Raw genomic sequence first — 21,688 nt, forward strand, 5'->3', positions numbered from 1 at the left:
CAAAGAAATGAATCAGTACTTTAGGTAAGTTATGAGTAAAGGGCTGAAAACAGCAGAAATTGCTGGAGAAACTCATATCTGTGGGAAAAAAGTACAAGTTAACATTTTGAGTCCAGTGACCCTTCATCTGAACTGATTTGGGCCTCATTCACTCAAATCCCACTCTCAACTCTCAGTATTGTCTTCTGCCACACTCAAGCAGCAGGCATCCTGTTCTTCGTAGCCTCGCCACCACTTGCTCTGCCTCGAACAGCTTAGTGTTGTCACCACCCCTGCTGCACGGGCTTTATGAAGCTGCTCACTCACACAACTCATTACTCCCTACCGTCAAGGGCCTGCTTCCCTTCCGCATTTGCTGTTTTCTGGGGCAGACCACTTCTGACTGGAGGGGCATCTCCTTATAGAATCTCCCACTTCTTCCCGTTTGTGGACCATCTGGGCTTGGTTTCAGAGTTCACAAAAGCGAGAAGTGAAAGGGTCAAAGTTTTGACAGGTTGGCTATGGTGCTGATAGAGCTACCAGAAATACATCAGTCAGGAGAATGGATTAGGGTGGAGGCAAGTAAACATCACAACATATAGATTGGTCAGGGCCCAAAAACAATACAGATGTCTGGAAGTGAAAGTTACTGTTTCCTATTGATATATTGAATTGAAGGGTCTTCTGGTGGTGTGGCAGTGCCCCTACTTGTGAATTAAAAGGCCCAGGATCAAGTCCTGCCTGCATGTGCCAGTGGTGTATCTTATAAATTGACTGACTAGGTTAATTAAAAATATCGCATTTGCTCAGTTTAATGCCGATTCATGGGGAACCACTAACGATAACTAAAATGTCTAGCTAAGGTGTAGGGCTGCAGATACACTAGACAAATCCTTCACTTACCAACCTAAGGGAGCATTTCTTCACGTTTTATGTGATTTGCTGTAGATTGGTTAACAAGAGTCCAGACATGACGGGGAAACCAAGATTAACAAATGCTGAGTCCAGTCGCTTATTCAGCAGTAAGTATTCTGCCAAAGACAACCAGATGCAAACAATATATCTGGCTCCAGGGTAGACATATTAAAGCCAGGCAAAGCACTTGATGGGTGTGAGCACGCGCCAGCAGCCTTGGAGAACATTCCTTTGAGAAATAAAGAATCCCCAAGCTTTGCTTAAAACAGCACCTTGTTTTAGAAATATGAGCTTTAAACTGACAATAACTATCACATCCTTTTGCAGATTGTTCAAAATTACTAAGACAGATCTGACCAGGATCCAAGGAAAAGAAACAGATGAAAATCACACTAAGTTTTCAGTTCTCTTTAAGAAATAGAAGAATAATTCCTTCAGAGCAAATCTCCTGCACAATTCAGGTTACAAACAAAATATCAGACATGAACTTATCAAATAATGTGGTGGCTATTAACAAGCCTCTTATATAACTGTCATCTTTCCAATGTGAATTGAAAAAAATGGCATTGAGAGATCGTTTGGACTTCTAATACACAAAATTGTGACTTGAACAATGGTTTCTAATTGAAAGCCCGTAACCCAATATGGCAAATGTCTTATGATCATTGATCACACATAGAATTATTGGTTAAAGATTTGCAAAATCGGAAAATGGTTAAGGCACAGAAGGAAGTAACGGTGCAATTATCTCAGCTAGTCCCAACCGTCCACCTTTACCATATACACTCAATATTTCTCTCCAGTTTATTATAGAATTTCCAGTTTAAAGTCATGATTGAATCCGACGTCACCACACTCTCAAGTAAAATGTCCAGATCCTATGAACTCAAATGTAAAATAATCTCATTGAAGCACATAGGATTCTTAAGGGGTCTGACAGGGTAAATGCTGAGAAGAGGTTTCCCTTCATGTGAGAATCTCAGACCAGAAGAGACAAATTTGACGGATTCTCTCTCTCCCTCTGGAAATTGATCCTCCTCGTTTTTTCAAAAATCTTTTTGACTTAAATATTGGTGCTCTCACACTATTGTTGGTCAAAATCCTGTAACTTGCTTCCTTCATAGCACCTGAACAAAAAGGATTGAGGCAGCTGGAGAAGGTGGCTTGTCACCACATTCAAAGGGCAATGTGGGCTGGGCAATATATGTTAGCCTTGCCAATGATGTTTGAATCCTATGGATGAATGAAAAAAAAGGCAATTTTGGAAATGAAAATTTTCCAACATACTTTATGCAAAGAGGTCATGTGGTTTGAATCAATGAAGAAATCCACAGCGCAGAAATGATTTCTCTTTTTTAAGATAATACTCTGCAGTAAGTAGCAAAGTTCAAAGACAGTCTGCCAATTTCTCCATTAACGTATCTTTGAAGGGCTCTGTGTTAACACTGACAAGACCCATTCAGAAGCGAACAGGTCAATTAAAGGTCTTCAGCAAAAGCAGTCACGAGATTCTTCCTCCTTCCTAAAACTGCCAATTGCTTGACCTGGTGAGATCTATTCATTTTGTCGAATCACAACAATATCGAGACTAGACAAATTTCTTAAGCTGATAAATTATTCCTTTTACATGCATGGAGGTTAATGAAAATCAAATAGAGGTGGAGCCAGAAAATAGTTATAGCAAACACATGACTGAAGAGTTTCTAAAACAAAAGACAAACTTAAAAGTCTTAAGGCTTATCTTCCATCTTATATTGATCACTTTCCAGCCATAAAAAGGAATCTAACTGTCTCCATTCTGACAGTTAACTGGGAGTTTCTTTGGGAAGAATCGAGAAATGAATTCCATAAGATGGAAAAATAAAGTACCAACACTGTCCTATCAGACTTAGGTGAAATAATTCTCCTTCGGCAGCACCTTCCAAATCCAGAAGGGCAACCATCCAGAAGATCAAGGGGAACAGATGCATGAAGACCTGATCCCAGAAATGAAGGGTTTGTCCTATCAGGAGTAATTGAGGATACCAGGTCTGTCCTCAAGAGACTTTCAGAGGAGAGGGCAGTATCTGATTGAAACTTACAGAATACTGAGAGGCCTGAACGGAGTAAACATGGGAAAGATGTTTCCACTAGTAAAGAGGATAGGACCTATGGGCAACATCTCGGACTGACCCTTTAGACTGAAATGAGGAGGAATTTCTTCATCCCGAATGTGGTGAATCTGTGAAACTCACTCCTCAAAGGACTAACGGCCAAGTTATTGAGTGCATTTCAGACAAAGATAAATAGATGCTTGATTAGGAAGAGGATCAAGGGTTGCAGGGAGAAGGCAAGAGAATGGGGTTGAGAAACACATCAGCCACAATCAAATGGCAAAGCAGACTCAAAGGGTCAAACAGCCTAATTCTGTCTTCTGGTGCCATACCAGCATCACTTGCAAGTTCTGCTTCAAATAATTCACTACCCTGATGTGAAATTATATCAATGTTTCTTCACTGTTACAAGGTCAAAATCCTGAAACTCCTTCTAGAACAGCATTCATACAGGCAACCCACAACTATTACCTGCAGAGCAATTAGACAACAAGTGGTGACCAATGTCCCAAGAACTAATCATCAAGGAAAAAACCAGGCAACACACGCCCAAGCAATTATGAACAGCAGACTGTGTAATGCAGTACTAAATACGAAAGGCATCTGCTCTGATCTGTACATTCATGTTCAGTCTGAGAAGAAAACACTGTCGACTATCAGTGCTCTTGCTTAATAATTTTGGCACACACTTTAAAGTTTCTTTTGTATACAATCTTTTCAACTCAATCCTTGTGTAATTGGACACTAGGCCAACATATAACAAGATCAAGTATTACCGACTGATTCGCTCAACTGAGAAGTTTGGAATGCTCATAAAGCAAGTTATTGCTCCCCGTACGCTGGAGCTATTCAGTCACTACTGCCAAACTGGGTCAGCCTAAAGGAAAATACATTCAACTCGTCTGAAGTTTGCATTCAAGCTCAATTCCAAGCAGGAATGTAGCCTGCCTGGTTTGGAATGTTACTGGCAATTTCACTAAAGGTGGAGCAGGGGAAAGAAATGGATGAGGGGAGAGGGGTAGATATTATCCAGCTGGGCTGATGCAAATAGACAGCAGAAGCCTTTTTAAATTTTGCATATAATTTGTATGTAAAAAGATTAAGTCGAGAAGAAATTGCACTTTCATTATGGCTTCAGAATACATGACCATTACCACAGAAATAAGACAAAACATATCGCATCAATGTCTGACTCTGCAAGAAATCAAGTGATGCAACTGATCTTAGTCATCTCCAGAGTAGGAAATCATTTTTCATACAAATAAAAAGTTTACGCTCCAATCACACCCAACTGATCATTCCTGGGAAAAATAAAACATATCTATGAAGGGTGTTTCACAATCTCACGATGCTCCAAAACACTTCACAACCAATTAATTGTAGTCAATTCTACAAAAGAGGCAACATGGCAGCTGAAGTACACAGAAAGCACACAACTTACAATTAAAGTGATCCATCAGATTATTTCTTCCAAGCGTTGGTTGAGCCATAAACATTTGTCAGTACTCCAAGACAATTTTCTCATTCTCTGATTAATGCCACATACACTCTCACCCATTTGAGGGTACAGACAGGCCAGAAAGTTTAATAAATCCTCCAAAAGGTTACAAGGAGCCATTGCATGGATTACTGCTCAACTTTTATACAGTGAGGCTTTAATCAATGATTTCCTGATTTACAAGTGAGGCAATGCTAAGAGTTTTAGACTCAAGACATCAATTTGCAATCACTGCAGTCTCAGAGGTTACAGGTTCAAGTCCCACTTCAAGCATATTTTCTGATAAACCAATATTTCAGTAAAACATTGAAGGGGGAGTGTTCCATGGTCAAATGTGTCAATTTTTGATCCATTATTACACCAATGTTCAATCTGTCTGTTCTGCACATTGTAAATAGCAATGCTGTATGTGTTATTCATAGAGCTACAAAAACTACCTTTTGGCTAAAATTCATCCCTCACCCACTACATCCAAACAAAAAATGTCAATCGACCCAATTTCTGTTTACTGGATCTTTATTTATCTAAAATTACTTCTCTAATAAATGTGCTTCAAATGCAAGCAATTCCTTTCGGGCAATTATGAACAGGTTAAGATGCAGGTCAGCACATTACAACATGGTCTCCAGTAATTGAGAGAGCACTTGAATGAGGACTTAACAAGGTGTAAAAAGTAAATAACAGAAACTAACAGTCAACAAATTCCTCACTGTTAGGTCTACAAATAAAATATTTCAATTTTTTTAATAAAAGCAGGATTCAGTAGGAAACGCAACAATCAGATTGTAATTCTTTGGCTGCGTTCTGATTTCCTGGTGTTGGGAAATATGTGGGATCACAGTTAACAATGGTGCTTGCTTTATTTTTGCCAGCTACTGACTGCTGAGCAAACATCAGACAATGATGTCACACAGGATGCTAGTCTGAATGAGACCAATAGCAGGAAGAGCTGATCCCACAATGCCGTTCACAGATGTGTCTGAAAAAGCCTGCTTTGCCTGGGAACAAAATATTCATGTAACAAATTAATATTTATTTCCCAGGTAAATACTGGGTCCTAACTTGCAGCTATGTGGTGCCCTCAGTACTCTTTAGAAAGGAAATATTATTTTACAGCCATCTATAACAAGATATATAATCGATGGTCAAAGAAGTTGATACCTTAATGGAGAAGAGAGGAGAAGAATGGCAGAGAAGCTCATTCAGTTAATTACAAAGTTTAGGGCCGAGGCAGTTTCAGGCAAGCAAACCAAAAGAAAAATGAATCACACGACAGACCAGAAACAGCGCAGTGCAAAAATCTCAGTTTGGGTCTACGCCTGCTGGAAGTTACAGAGAAAGTGTGTGAGCTCAATAAAAAGGACACAAATGCAAAGGATGAATGCGCCCTGCAAGACAGTGAGGTCTCAGCTTTCAGTTCCAAAAGATCCAAAACATTCACATTTTTTAAAAAATAGATCTGAAATAGAAGGGGCAGTGAGAACTGCCAATGTTGGAGTCAGAGATAATAGTGTGGAGCTGCAGCATTGCAGGCCAGGCAGCAGAGGAGCAGGTAAGTTGACATTTTGGGTTGGGACCCATTTCTGAACAAGGGTTAGGGTGAGGTCAACTTTCTTGCTCCTCTGATGCCGCCTGGCTGCTGTGCTCCTCCAGCTCCACACTGTGTTAGATCTGAAATAGAAGTTGCCGGAAAAGCTCAGCAGGTCTGGCAGCATCTGTGAAGAAAGAAAATCTGGGTTAACGCTTTATAAACAATAGACAATAGGTGCTGGAGTAGGCTATTCGGCCCTTCGAGCCAGCACCACCATTCATTATTATCATGGCTGATCATCCACAATCAGTATTCTGTTCCTGCCTTATCCCCATAACCCATGGTTCCACTAACTTTAACAGCTCTATCCATCTCTTTCTTGAAAGTATCCAGAGACTTGGCCTCCACTGCCTTCTGGGGCAGAGCATTCCATATATCCACCACTCTCTGGGTGAAGAAGCTTTTCCTCAACTCTGTTCTATATGGCCTACACCTTATTTTTAAACTGTCCCCTCTGGTTCTGGACTCCCCCCATCAGCAGAAACATGCTTCCTGCCTCCAGTGTCCAATCCCTTAATAATCTTATACGTCTCAATCAGATCCCCTCTCATCCTTCTAAACTCAAGTGTATACAAGCCCAGTCGCTCCAATCTGTCAACATATGATAGTCCCGCCATTCCGGGAATTGACCTTGTGAACCTACGCTGCACTCCCTCAATAGCAAGAATGTCCTTCCTCAAATCTGGAGACCAGAACTGCACACAATACTCCAGATGTGGTCTCACCAGGGCCCTGTACAGCTGCAGAAGGACCTCTTTGCTCCTATACTCATTCCTCTTGTTATGAAGGCCAGCATGCCATTAGCTTTCTTCACTGCCTGCTGTACCTGCATGCTTGCTTTCATTGAATGATGTACAAGAACACCTAGATCTCGTTGTACTTCCCCTTTACCTAACTTGATTCCATTGAGATAGTAATCTGCCTTCCTGTTCTTGCCACCAAAGTGTACAACCTAACATTTATCCACATTAAACTGCATCTGCCATGCATCCGTCCACTCACCTAGCCTGTTCAAATCACCCTGTATTCTCATAACATCCTCCTCACATTTCACACTGCCACCCAGCTTTGTGTCATCGGCAAATTTGCTAATATTACTTATACTGCCTTCGTATTTGTCATTAATGTATATTAGAAACAACTGCAGTCCCAGCACCGAACCTTGTGGTACCCCATGTTGCCATTCTGAAAGGGACCCGTTTATCACTACTCTTTGCTTCCTGTCAGCCAGCCAGTTTTCAATCCAAGCTTTGGGTCCGTGGCCCTTCTTTTGGTTTTTGATTTTTAACACACCTGAAATGCCCAGCTGAGTAATTTGCACACTCCTAATTAAGGTTAAACTTTGTCATTTTGTCTGCACATTGCATTTGATGCTGCCAGTGGCACAATATATTGCAGACTTCACACACACAACAGATTCATCAATATATGTTATTAATACTGTGCTGAGGCAAAGGCATTTGACTTCATTTCAATAGAAAGGTATAAAAGTCTGGAATGAAGTTTTAGAATTGAGTTCTGACAAACGTTAAGAAAATATCAATTGTCAGAGTTTACCTTGTGAACCAACCCAAATGTGTCTGAATTTCTCCCTTCAGTCTGTGATATTTCAACCGCATAGGGAATAAATAATGTTAGCACAATTGGCCTTGCTGCTTTCAACTACAAAAAGAGAAAGTGTGACCACTAGCCAATGTAGACAGGATCGTTGATGGTGGTGGTTGAGAGTTGAGGAGAATGATGGGTATTCAGCATTGATTATAGCCCCAAAGCTCCAACAATCGCACTTCCAATATTCATCATGAATATTAAACTGAAAAATAATATCCATGGAATAAGCTTCTGAAGGGCAGGCCATATTTCCAACTGAAGAGTTAATGTAAGGAGGGAAAGTGAGCAAACATGTGAGGGAGAGATAAAACAAGAATAAAGACACCTAAAGATGATGATCTCACACCTGATTCAACAGACAGCACATTTATCTTCTAAGCACCATTTTTATTCTATTCTTAAAATATTGCCAAAGTTCTGCCTTGGCCGATTACCAATAGCAATTTGAATGGGCCTAGATTTTCAACAGTTTGAATAGACACCTAATGTTTTGCCTTGATTGGCCACAAAGCTGTGGAAACAGATGTGTAAGTCAGCACTGCCAGTTCTGTGCAAGGAGGAGTGCCTCTCCCAGAACAAACATGTTCAAGTACAACAATGCTCAATGGAATGAAATCTAGTTCACATTTTGTTAGCAATCAATAAATATAACTATGCACGGAGGTGAGAGCTGAACTCAGATTGACTGCAACATTTCCATGTCCAGTGTCAAACGAAACACTCCAAATCTCAATCACAGAAGTCAGATAGATAGCACTTTCTGGTGCCACTTGGAATCGTACAAGTTTATCACGCACCAGGATGGCTTCTTCCCTTCTTCTTGGTGAGTCCATTTCAAATGGGCTCCAACATGGATGTTCAATGTGTAATCTGCAGACTGTCACATGCAGGGCAGGTGGTATACAACAGCTCAGGCAGATGAATCACACGGAGGTCTGAGGACTCACTGCGCTCAAATTTGTCTCCGTGTTGGGGGACTTCAACAGCGGCAATGAGTTCAGAGCCTTTCTGAATGAGCCTTCCCCATTTTGGTTGCGGATTGGGGCCCTCAGGAGTTGGTAGGGATGCCAGACTTCCTCACAGACTGTTCGAAGGCATCTCTAAAACATTTTCACTATCCTGCACTGACCAAGTCCAGAGAACAGCAGTCGATTCAGGATTCTGATGTCAGACATATGAATGACATGACATGCCTGTGCAGCAGATATGATTCAGCACAATGGCACAATCCCAGAAAACGTAAACCATTGTCAAATCCTTGGCAGACTTCCCTCAAAAAAGGTAGACATGAACATGAAGATTTGCACAATGGAGACAATGGCAAACTCAGACTAACTGCAGTGGAGGTTTTGTGGACCAGGATATCAAACTGAAAGCTGTGGTCATGATTTAGGGGAGGGCAGTGATCCCTGTACAGTAATACACTTTGGAGACAAGGATAACTCTTACCAAGTACCTCAAAGCACTGGAGAAGTACAACCAGCCATGCCTTCCGAAAGACCTTCCAATCCCATAGCTTAAAAGGTAGCCCCCCAACAGTAGGGCCCACTCCCAAGCCAACGTGCTGGCATCAAAACACTAAACACCAATATGTAAAGCAGAGAGAGCAACATGTGTATTTAACTAAGTGAGTAAAGATATTTGAAGTTTAGGAGGATTTGAGGGCTGATGGAAGGAAACCCCACAAACAAACCAAGTCACGGTGCACCTTGCACCTGAAATTATGAGAATACTTCACTTCTCTTCATAGGTCATTGGTCAAAGTTACAATCTATTCTAAAGGAGCTATTACCACATTATAAATGAAAAATCAATATGAAAAAACTATCCCCTTTTAATGCAACTAACCAGACAACATATTTGCCATTAAAATGTCTTTTCAATGCAAAGGAAATTGGATATCATCTGCAGCCAGACATTTTAAACAGCTAAAATAATTTGTTCCTAACCTTTTAAGTCTATTTTGCAGAAATTTAAATAAGAAAGGACAAGAAAAGTAGCTAAATACAAGAATCATACCATTAATGGTATTTATTGTTCATCTTAATCAGAGTGGAATTGTTATATTAGATGGCGCAGATGCAGACTTAAAACAATTCATGTTTCCTGTACACTGGTCCAATTAGATCATGTTATTTTTAAATGCTTTTTACCTACCTCATTTACAGTACATTCCAACTAAAAATTTAATGTTCAGCATAAATGTAATTGCCTCAACTAGCAAGACATTTCACAATGTACTGTCTCAATCTGTTGATTAGTTTCACTTCTTTTTAAAGAGAAGATTTTTGAACAAACATGGGACCTCAACCCAATGTACCATATGTTTAAATAATACGACATCCACTTGCTTTATTAAGGGCTACATTTAGTCCTATTTTTAATATTTTCATGAACATCTGCAGAAGCTCTATATATTATATGCTTGCCATATTTTTTCAACACATCCTCTGCAACAGTAAATCACTAATAGTGACAACTTTCCTGGACGGCTATGTTCCCTACAGATTCGCACACATATGGTGTAAGCATATGTACCCACACAGAAGGAGAGATGGACAAGACAATGAAGAATATAATACACAAAAGTGTTGTATTTTACTTCATACATCAAAAGACAAAACATTTCTGAAAAGGTCTTTAACTCAGTTCTTATTGCACGAATCTTTGAGACATATTTCGCTGGTATTAACATAATTCTATTAAAAACTTCATTAGTGAATTATGTAATTTTTAATTGACAGTCATATTAAGAAATGGCCAACAACCATCAACCGTTGACAGCAAAGACTAATGTGACCTACAGCCACTACTGTAGGTCATATAGGATCATTGAAAAACATTGCCTCAAATTTCTGAGCTACATAAAAATTTACTGAACACGGAGCTGAAGCCTGGCCACTTCTTCATACTTCCTTCTCTTGAAAAGGCACCACCTACATTTTTACCAATGACGATTCTAAGTTTTATCAGTCAATTACGAAACAACAATTGATAAAAATATTTTTTAAAAATTTCTGTTTCTCTCCCCAAAAAAAGGCCCAGTTCCCCAAATGGCAGCAAGCAATTGATTCTCGATTAAGCCCCAGTGATCAATTGTCCAAACGATAGTCTTGAATGAAATTTGCATTTACAAAATCATTCTGTCCAGAACAGGTCCTCCATCCATCTCACTTGCACCATCAAAACAATGCTAAATCTCCACTTATCCCCCAGCAGCATGAGATAGAGCTTATCCAGACTTTTTTTTTGGGAGGGAGTCCACTTGTAAGCCTGTCAAGACCTCCAATTCCTCCTCAGTCCCTGTATCAATCTGCTCAAGAAACTCTCAGTCCATCTTCCTGAAATCTGTACCTAAGTTCTCCTTTTCCTGAGTGAAGACAGATGTGAAGAATACTCTACCAATATCCTCTGGTTCCACACACCAATTTCCCTTTGGTCCCAAATGGTCCCTACTCTTACTGTCTTCATTCTCTTGCCCTTAACATACTCATAGAATATCTTGGGATGCTCCCTTATCTTCCCATTTTTTCCTGCCACCTCTTTACCCTAATTACTTTCTGAAATTCCTCCCTGACATTTAATATTCCAGTCAGGCCTTTGTTCCCCTTGTACCTATAATATGGCTCTCTTTTTGATATCCTTTTTATCAGAGGTATCCTAGGTACTTAGAGCTTGTTGCTTCTACATTTCACCCTAAAGGGAACATGTTGGGCATAAGCTTTACCCCAGTCCCTTGTTGAAGGCTTCACTATAGATTTACCTTGAAACACTGTTCCCAGTCAACTTGGGTCAGATCTTGCTGTATTTTCATAAAATCGTCCTTCCCTCAATCCAAAGCCCTTTTTGTCAGACCATCATTTTCCTTTTCCATAACAAACCTAAAACCTGTAATGTTGCACTGCTTTCACTACAATGCTCCCCACTACCACTTCAAACACCTGTCTGGCTTCATTCCCCAGAATTAGGCTCAGAACTACACTATCCTTAGTTGGACCATTTATATGTTGATATGAAAAGCTCTCCTCAATACACTTCAAAAAGTCTCACCTCTTGAAAGCCTTTATACAATGTTTATCTCAATTAATGCTGAATCCCCTAATGTAATTACCCTGATAACAAGGTGTAAAGCTGGATGAACACAGCAGGCCAAGCAGCATCAGGGGTGCAGGAAGGCTGACGCTTTGGGACAAGACTTTTCATCAGAAATGGGGGAGGGGAAGGGGCTTCTGAAATAAATAGGGAGAGAACGGGAGGCAGATCGAAGATGGATAGAGGAGAAGATAGGTGGAGAGGAGACAGCCATGTCAAAGAGACGGGGATGGAGCCTGTAAAGGTGAGTGTCAGTGGGTAGGTAGGGAGGAGATAGGTCAGTCCAGGGAGGACAGACAGGTCAAGGGGGCTGGATGAGGTTAGTAGGAAGGAAGTGGAGGTACGGCTTGAGGTGGGGAGGAGGGGTCGAGCTGGGCTGGTTTTGGGATGCGGTAGGGGAAGGGGAGATTTTGAAGCTTGTGAAATCCATATTGATCTCATTGGCCACCTCCAGCCGGATCATGATCAGATGGGCCAATGGACTGAGCAGTGGCAGATGGAGTTTAATTTGGATAATGAGGGGTGCTGCATTTTGGAAACACAAATCAAGGCAGGACTTTACACTTAATGGTAAGGTCCTGCGGGGTGTTGCGGAACAAAGAGACCTTGGAGTGCAGGTTCATAATTCCTTGAAAGTGGAGTCACAGGTCGACAAGATAGTGAAGGCAGCATTTGGTATGCTTTGCTTTATTGGTCATTGAGTATGGGAGTTGGGGGGGGTCATGTTGCTGCAGGACATTGTTTAGGTCACTTTTGGAATACTGTACAATTGTGATCTCCTGGCAATAGGAAGGATATTGCGAAACTGGAAAGGGTTCAGAAAAGATTTACAAGAATGTTGCCAGGGTTTGATCCACAGTGAGAGGCTCAGTAGTCTGGGGCTACTTTCCCTGAAGTATGGGAAGCTGAAGGGTGACCTTAGAGAGTTTTATAAAATCACAAGGAGCATGAACAGGTTGATTAGACGAGCTTTTTTCCCCCCTGGCATCATGGCGTCGAAAACTGGATTTACAAAGAGGCCTACAGGGCAACCTTTCCATGCAGAGGGTGGTGCATGTATGGAATGAGCTGCCAGAGAAAAGTGGAAGAGGCTGGTACAATTACCACACTTACAGACATTTGGATGAGTATATGAATAAGAAAGGTTTAAAGGAATGTGCTGGCAAATGGGGCTAGAATTATTTAGGATATTTGGTCAGCATGGACGTGTTGGACCAAAGGGCCTGTTTCCATGTTGTACTTCTCTATGATTCTATGACTCTATCTGGCATAAGATTTTTTAAAAACATTTTTTCCCTGATGCCATAAACCTTGCACCCGCGTACTTCATATAGGCAATAGGCAGTACCAAACTCCTATCATCACTCTGCTCCTTACTTGCATCATTGTTCCTTACCTTGTCCTCTTCCGTTATATTTCAAGTTCTCTTGTTCAAGTTAACTTATTTAAGTTTCTTAGATTATAATTTTGAGAACTTTATTAGTTTATTTGGACCCAATCCTGTTAATGTCATTCATGCCAATTTTCCCAAACCAACTACTGAAATGTACATTTGAAGAGGGAGCTGAAAACCAGAAATCACCAGTGTGCTTAACATACTAGAGCTCAATTCAGAAAACGGACCGTTCAATTGTAAAACAATGCAAACTCTGCATTCCTTGAGGATAACTAACATCAAGTAACTAGGCATAGTGCAACTTCCAATATTGCCTTATTCAAACCAAAAGTCACAGAACTATTGCATCTTCAGCAAACAGCAACTGCAGCACTTAATACTGAGCATCTGAACATTGTTGGGGGCAAGCGAGTCCTTGGCTGGCTTATACTAACCATCAAACCATTGGATCTTACAGTGCCTAAGAAACTGAGTAATTTTGTGTGAAAGGTTTTGATTATTATTGTCGGATGTGCAAAGAATTCTTTTCTAACTTGTTCAAAATATGCCAGGCAAGGCATTCCTCCAACCAGAGCAAGACCTCTAAAATGCAAAAAGCAGCACACCTCCATTCTACACAACAGCAAAAAAATTAGAGCTTCAAGTCACTTCAGTGCCAATTCTTCTCCCAGCTAGAACTGAAGTCTTCACACATCAGAAGAACATTTCAGTTGCTCAATGATGAGAGACTGAGTTCACCACCTGGTGCTCGCATCAGATGATGTCAGATCTCCTAATGAAGCGTTAAGTTTACTGAATGAGTCTTCGGCTTATATAAAAAAATTAAGTGGAAACAAACTGCAATCTACTTGAGGGGCCAAAGAACTCAGATGTGGATCTAAATTCAAACATCAAAGATTTGAGTAAGAAGAGAAACTGAGTTTCCTTCAGTGGCAAGGAGAACAGGCAGCTGGTTAGGATAGCAGAGGTGGAACAAAAATCAAACTGCAATTTCATAGAATGGCCATAACTTGATTGGTGGTTGTGTACTGCAGCCTTGTTTCCCATTTTCCAAAGTTACTGCTTAGGCTAAGCAGCTGGGAACCTCAATGTTTTTGATGCTAAGGGTTTGATCAAACATTTCAATTAGCCTATTTAAAAGACAGAGGATAAGGAAAGGTCAGTTCCTTATTGACACAACTTACCATTACTGTTGTTATAGTGCTTCTCGACAATATTAACACATCACAGCATAATTCACAAGCTTCACTGCAACAAAGGCAATTTGCAAGTATCATTAAAACAAAAGTTATCCAAAAAAAGAAAAATTGGTCATGAGAGTTAGGAAAAGTAACTTAAATATTCGTCACGCGCCCAAACACAAGTTGATGCATATTAAAACCCGAGACAACAATCACTCTGCATATATACAATGTAGTGTCTGAAATTTGAGGTAATGGAAATCACACAAGCTTTTCTTTAAGTTTTTTACAACACTGGAACTCTTAATTTTGTCTTCTTGCATTATACCAGTAATCCTATTTTGTTATACTATATTGCACAGAAACCAAAACAAGCCAATCACTAATTATGTGTACATGTGTATAATTGTAAGAGTTGTAAGATGTTGAATATAATCAGTTAAAAGTCCTGAAATTGGCTTGCAGATCACAAACAGATGCAGATGAGAAATTAAAGCTGAGAAAAGACCTTTTAGCTCATGGATGCTTGATCCAGAGTCTCATTTTGCAAGTTTCAGCTTCATTTGAATTTTCTTCATGCTACTGCCTCTACAACACGAGCAAGAATAATGCAATTCATTTGAACAGAACAGATCAAGCCAGCACTATCTTGGAGCTGTTACTGCTCTATTGGACAGTTCAAACATCACTGTCTTGCTGGGTGTGTAAATTGGGTTGCTCAGAGAATCTCATCTCAGCAGTGCAATGAACAAGTTATACTGTACGATTCCCAATACCAAGGCTGAATTCATGCTGAAATGTCAGTCAATCCAACAGTGTGGATACACATGGGTGAAGGCCACAGAAATGTAATTACACAGATACTGTGCTGTGTCCCCTTCCAATCTTCTTCTGCCATGGAGATAGAAAGCTGTGGGCCCAAGTCTCAAAGTTTTGGGCACATAATCTGGGCAGGCAGTACAATGTGCTATTTAAGGAGTGCTGTACTAACAGTGGGTCTGTCTCCTATTTGGGCCATTAAACTTCATCGATCTTGTCAGGTCTCATCATCCTATTTTTAAGATGAACAGTGGGAGTTATCTATAAACCACCATCGCTGAACATTGATTATCTGTCTATTATCACACCACTGCTTTTGGGCCCACATTGTACACAAATTAGCTGCCAACCAATGTGTCCATTTCAACAGTGACTATTTTTCAGAAGGCTGTAAAATGCTTTGGTCCATCCAGAGATCCCTCCTGAAAAATCCAACAATGATAGGTTGGAGACCCGATGAGTCCTGTGCAGAGAGGCCTTCCAAATTGAAACTGAGAAATTTAGATAGTAACTGCAGCAATTGTTGCAACTTTGCCTCACGCTAACCAGGAGCTGGAAGGAGAAGAAAACAGAACAAAACTGAAGGGGGATGTTCAGGCTAACAAAGAAGTTACACTAATTTGGATAATCTTAAGTATAATGCAGATATGTGCAACAATCTGCTGCAGAAGAGTGGCTAAATAGATTAGGCCAATAAGACCAAGGCAGGAATAAGTGACAATAGTTTGAAATGCTGACAGTGTTATGATCCCAGCTGGTATTACTACCAAACTGCAAAGGGAAACCTAGCTTAATAGATCCTACTACGCTTCGTTTTCAACCACAGAAATCGGTTACCTTACATATTTGCAAGGGATGACACAAAAGGCACTTGTAACACAAATCATAAAGTGTTCATTAAACAATAAAAACAAACAATATTACACAGGACAAAATGAAAGGTTGGAAAGATCTTGTTGCAGACATCAAACAATAGATACAAATTCACACAAGCTTTATTCCTTTAACCCCAACATATCCATACAAACACCCAAACCAGAAAAAGTTTATGCTTACTTTCACATTGGTCCAGCTAAAACCAGTACCCTTGCATCTAATTTCTGTGTAGGCACTAGATTCTTATCCCTTCATCTGGTGGCTGTCTCTCTCCGTGCATAACACCTCAAACAAACCATAAACTGAACTCACGATTACTTTTAACTTCAGAACAAATACATGCATTTCATCTGCCTCATTGCTTGATACACAGATTGATTGTCTTTTTCTGGGTTATTCTGATTTGCTGTGTGGCAATGGATCCCAATGATAGACAACAGTGTTCTTTGTGTCTCTATTTTTTGAATGCACAAAACTTCTCATTAAAACACATTGAAACAAATCAGATGTCCCAAGGAAGGTTTCACGACCCAAAATGTTAACTCTGATTTTTCTCCACAGATGCTGCAAGATGTGTGGAGCTTTTCCAGCAATTTCTGTTTTTGTTTCAAATCTCCAGGTCTCCCCAGTACTAAAGTGACTAATCATGCCTTAACACACCCAAGTACAAATTCAATTTGAAGTTCAACATTGCCCTCAACAATAACTTGGGTTTTTTGCCAACCCCTACCTCCTCCCCATGACAGTTTAGTAAGAATTTCTTCTTCCTAAGTGTCAAGTGTTTGAGGCTGAAAAGTGAGATCACAGAATCTCTAAAATTTGGTATACTCACTCAGAAAGCTGAATGTGACAACAGGGGAGCTAAATTACAACAGCAATAGTTTGTTCCTGTTATTGAGACTGACACAGTGGCTGAGTAGTTAGCATTGCTGCCTCACAGCACCAGGGTCCAGAGTTTGATTCAACCCTTGGGTAACTGTGTGGAATTTGCACTCTTCAGTGGGTCAATATAGATTCAATAGGCTGAACAGCCTGCTTTCAAATGGCAAGAATTTTATGATTCTCTGACTGAACTTAAGACTTTATCCTTCAGTCCTGAAGGAGGGTAATACCCAAAACATTGACTGCTCTTTTCCTTCAGATGCTGCCTGGCTTGCTGTATTCTTCCATAATTTGTCTACTATGAGACTTGTTCTACCATTCAATAGAATTTTTATTTTCACCCCATTTCAGCCTTAAAATATTAAGAATTAATGGCCTTCAGAATTAGACTGAAGAGTCTGTGAGGAGACTAGCCTGAAGCACAGACACTGGCAGAGACCTGATTGACCAAAGGTCCCATATTCCTGTGCTTTACAACATCTTAAATTATCCAATACTTATCAGATAACACACTACAAAGCTTTCACTAACACAAAACAGCTCTTTAACAGATGTTACAAACACATGGATACCTTGTTAAATCCCTCCTTATGGGAAATATTATTCATTCTCCAACTGCCTACAAATAATAATTTATCCTGCAAGATGTTCTGAACACCTACTTGAACAGGAACCCATGTTGACAATAAAGTTACAATAATATGATTTACCAGTGTTAGAAATTCTACTCCCTCATACACAAAGAACTGCAGTTTCACTGTAACGCAGTAAAGCAATTGCCAGCCACACAATGATGCAAGTCTTTTTTTACTATCTTGGACATCCTTTTTCCAGTGTGCTGACAGGCATGAATAAGCTAAGCTCTCATAACATGGTTCGACTGGGAGACACCAGCATGCTCCCCTATTCAGGGAGATTTTACATTGATAGCCACGTGTCTGCAATCAGTAAGGTTATAAACCTTCAGTGAGCACCAGTGGCAGGTGCGAGCCATCAATGACTGACATCACGTGTCAGTAAACATTACTGACAAGCTTCTTCTCACCAAAAGTCACGGGAAGAGTCAACAGGCCAGCACTTGTGGTGATTAGACCTCACAACAGGAGTCCTGTTGGCTGCAATCTTCAGACTATGAGGCACTGCAGCTTTGACCCACTTCAGTGGGGTAGATTGGCAACTCAAACTGATATTTGATCAGCCCGAAAAGTGAGTTGAAAAGGAAAGATAACAAGCTGTTTCATTTATAAGTTATTTAATAAAGCTGTTCAATTAACCGTAATGAGATTACACATAGAGATTTAATACTCTTGCATAGTGCACTAATTTCCTACTCGATTTGAACTTGCATAAGATTACAGCATTGGTGGTGTAGTCAGATATCAGACATCCTGTAACTGATCTGTCCATTTCAAACTGAAGGCTTTTTATACTTCTGAACAGCTCTCAGCTCATTCAGAGAGTGAACTGACTTTTAATAGATTCAAACTAAATTAATTCCAAATTAAATTGAATTTGTATGCAAATATTAACACACTTTAGTTATATTTTCAAACTATCGTTCAAATTTTATAACGATCAGTATTTGTAACAGATTGCAAAGTCACCATCTTCTATTCTGAAGCTCCTTACATATAATGAATTAAATTATGCCACTGTTGTAACATCCAAGAAATGGCTCTCTGGTGTACGAAGTAAATACTTAACCTGCTTCAACAATAAAGACACAGACCTTGATTAACATAACACAAAAAGGTTGTACTTCTGCTCCATTCAATTTGTATTTGCTGGATTTCCCTGAATCTCAATGGATGGAAGTTTAAGACACAGGGACATTCTTCTCTTTGTCAGATAAATTTTAAAACACCTCACACTCCCAAGATTTGCAAGTCATGTCAGTTTTAGATAAAACCAAAACAAAATTTAAACTCACTCAATTAGGATTGCGTTGACTCTAGTGGTCTATTATAAAGCCTAGACCTTCGGTGATTTGCTGAGTTAATGTATATTTTGAATCTCCTAATGTTTTGATAGTTCTACCTCAACTAGATCCAATATTTAAGTAAAAACGTCCAGAGACACGGGTGTTAAATTACCTTTCTGACCAAGTTTGTGTGTTACACACTGAATCACCCCCTTGGTCAGTTCATCAATTACTAGGCTAGTTTCAGAATATGCAATTCATAATTTTTCAAATTTCCCAATTCTAACCCTGCCAAATCACTTAACTGCTTGCTGCTCCCACCCACCCCCTGCAAAACTGCTTTGGAATCGGTATAATGTAAACCAATGGAGAATCAAGGTCTACAACTAAAAAGCATTGTTTTCCTGTGTTAAGTTATGCATTTCAAGAAGCTTGTTTCTTAGAAGATCAGATTCACAAATTCCAAAAATGATGTTTTCAGGCACAATGCACTATAATAGTTGGGACCACTGAAGTTCTGATAGACTGTCTTCCACTTTCAGAAAATTGGGCCATCCAATGGCACAAAATACAGGCACAGCGAAATCTTCAAGAGCGGTGTGAAAACAAAACAAACAGACCAAGCCATCGTGTCTGAATTAACTGGTTCTGTTATGTTAGGAAATGCCACAAATCAATAAAAGTCACCAGCAATTAAGTTCCACAGTGTAACTAAAGAGTTAGAGATCAGAAAATACAAAAGAGATTGATAACTCGCACAGTGAATGCAATGTTTTGCTAAGATAGGAACATGCAATGCTGCCAGCAATTTTGTTCTGTCATCTTCCATTGTGACAGGTGTACAGAATAGTCTGACTTCAGTCTTATGAATACATATGAAGCCTACGGGAATGTGCTCTTTGTGAAGGCTGGACATTATTAGAAACATATTTTGATATAATAATAGAGTATATTAAATCTCTTTCTATTCATGCCACACAGCGATTAAGTCAATGTGGCAGGTAGGTTTGCTACTCTCAGGCTGCTGAAGCCCATTCAGACCCCATGCTGGGAGACTGCAGAAGGGTTTTGCCTTGATACCAGTGCTCATCACAAATTGCATTCTTGGCAGATTTCTGATTTTGCTCTGGGACAGTGCTCATGTCTGCAAGTACTACTATTTAATTTTTTTTAAACAAAATAGTCAAGCAGTCACTATTGATGAAATCAAGATAGTACCATCTGATCAGCTGTTTTGAATTCTACATAACTCTTCCAGATCATCCATGCACTCTTTCCCCTCTCTCTCTCTCTCGTTCCATAAGCATAATATTTCAAGTAGTATCTGAAAGCTGGTTCAAAAAATACTTCTGCACGACAACAACACTTTCTAGTTCATTTTAAGAACAGAAATTTAATAATTCATGGCTATCTTAGCATCTTCTCACAGAGCCACCAGAAGCTCTGGAAATCTGTTTCAAAACTTACGCATTATATTTGCAATTAACCCATGCCTATTCTCTGTTCTGCACCTCCGCCTGCTTTAGCATCTTTCCTACCTAATTATAACATTGACAAGGCTAAAGTCTTGGTTACCCTGAGGTTCAAATGTTCCAATTCTGATCAAACTGACTACTTATCTTTAACCTCTGTAAACTCTTGCTCATCTTGAACTCTGTTGCCCTTGTCTTTGGAGTTGTTGGTTGGTTCACCGAACTGACTGATTTCCATGAAAACATTTGGTCAAAACATTTCCTCTCCCTTCTAGGTGACATCATCAGTGCTGCGTAGCCCCCACTGAAGCGCTGTTGTTCTGTCCCATTCTGAAGTTTATAGGGTCCAGTCTGTCATGGTGGGGAGTCGTGTTTCTGGTTTTCTACCGTAGTAGTATGTAGACAAGAGTATTTCAACATGTTTATTTATCGCATCAGCAGTTGAAAACCAGGCCTCCAGGAATTCTCATGCTTGTTTTTGCTTCGCTTGTCCCTAACACCGTAACTTTGTCCCAGTCAAATTGACGTCTTTCTATGTCAGAGTGTATTGAAATGAGGGAGAGTCGGTCATGCCATTTTGCTGAGAGTTGGTGTTCATGTATCCTGGTGGCGGGTTTCCTGCCTGTCGGTCCTATGTAGTGTTTCTCGCAGTTGCTGCATTGTCTTTACTTCGACCCAGCCTTCTTACCCAGCACCTTATAATCAATACTCTACACAGACCTTTTACTTCACACAGCATTAAATTTAAAATTTCAATCCATTTGCTTCAATCCTTCATGGCCACACTTCCTGCAACTCGTCACCTTTTCAATTTCCTTCAATACTGCAGCACGGCACAGACTTGTGGGGTCAGAGGCGAACTTAGGTTCCCTGTGGCTGCTGCATCGACGAGACAGTCTGAGCGCTGACTCATGGCTGCTGTGGTGGAGGCGAGTTTGGGCTCCTCATGACACCTGCAGATTCGGGGGGTGGTGGTGGCGCAGGTGAATTTGGGCCCAGTACAAGTCTCTGTGGCATTGATACTGGTGAGGTCCGGTAAGGATCCACAGTGGTGACAACACTGGTGAAGGCAAGAGGATGCTGAAAAGTGCTACCTTTTGTTGCAGCAGCAGCAGTGCAGTGAAGTGGACTCATGGCTGGCCACTAGGCCCATGGCAGAGCACTGAACAATAAGGACTGTAAAGTTTAACACTTTTTCTTTATTTTTCTGCTGCTATATTCTATGTTTTAGTTTATTTTTCCATGTTTTAAGATGGTGCAGGAGAGTGGCAACACCGTACAACACTTTTCACTGAATTTTCTAACAAAATACAAGTGACAAAAAATAAACCAGATCACTAAATTGTTATTGCTTTCAATATG

The 21,688-nt window shown here is 40.2% G+C and overlaps 1 protein-coding gene across 6 annotated transcripts in view; it reads right to left on the bottom strand.

Moving 5' to 3' along the window:
• The window catches only part of LOC125463564 (partitioning defective 3 homolog), a 798,969-nt gene that overhangs the window by 510,498 nt on the left and 266,783 nt on the right, over window positions 1–21,688 (bottom strand). Inside the window, exon 1 of one of the 6 annotated variants that reach the window (XM_059639319.1) lies at window positions 16,884–16,925. The exons of the other annotated variants lie outside the window; for them this stretch is intronic. The gene's annotated coding sequence lies outside the window, so the exon portion shown is untranslated. Of the gene's footprint in view, window positions 1–16,883; window positions 16,926–21,688 lie in introns of those variants that run through there. 6 annotated transcript variants of the gene reach the window in all.

The sequence above is a fragment of the Stegostoma tigrinum genome, chromosome 2 (assembly GCF_030684315.1).
Source record: "Stegostoma tigrinum isolate sSteTig4 chromosome 2, sSteTig4.hap1, whole genome shotgun sequence".
NCBI classification, from domain to species: Eukaryota; Metazoa; Chordata; class Chondrichthyes; order Orectolobiformes; family Stegostomatidae; genus Stegostoma; species Stegostoma tigrinum.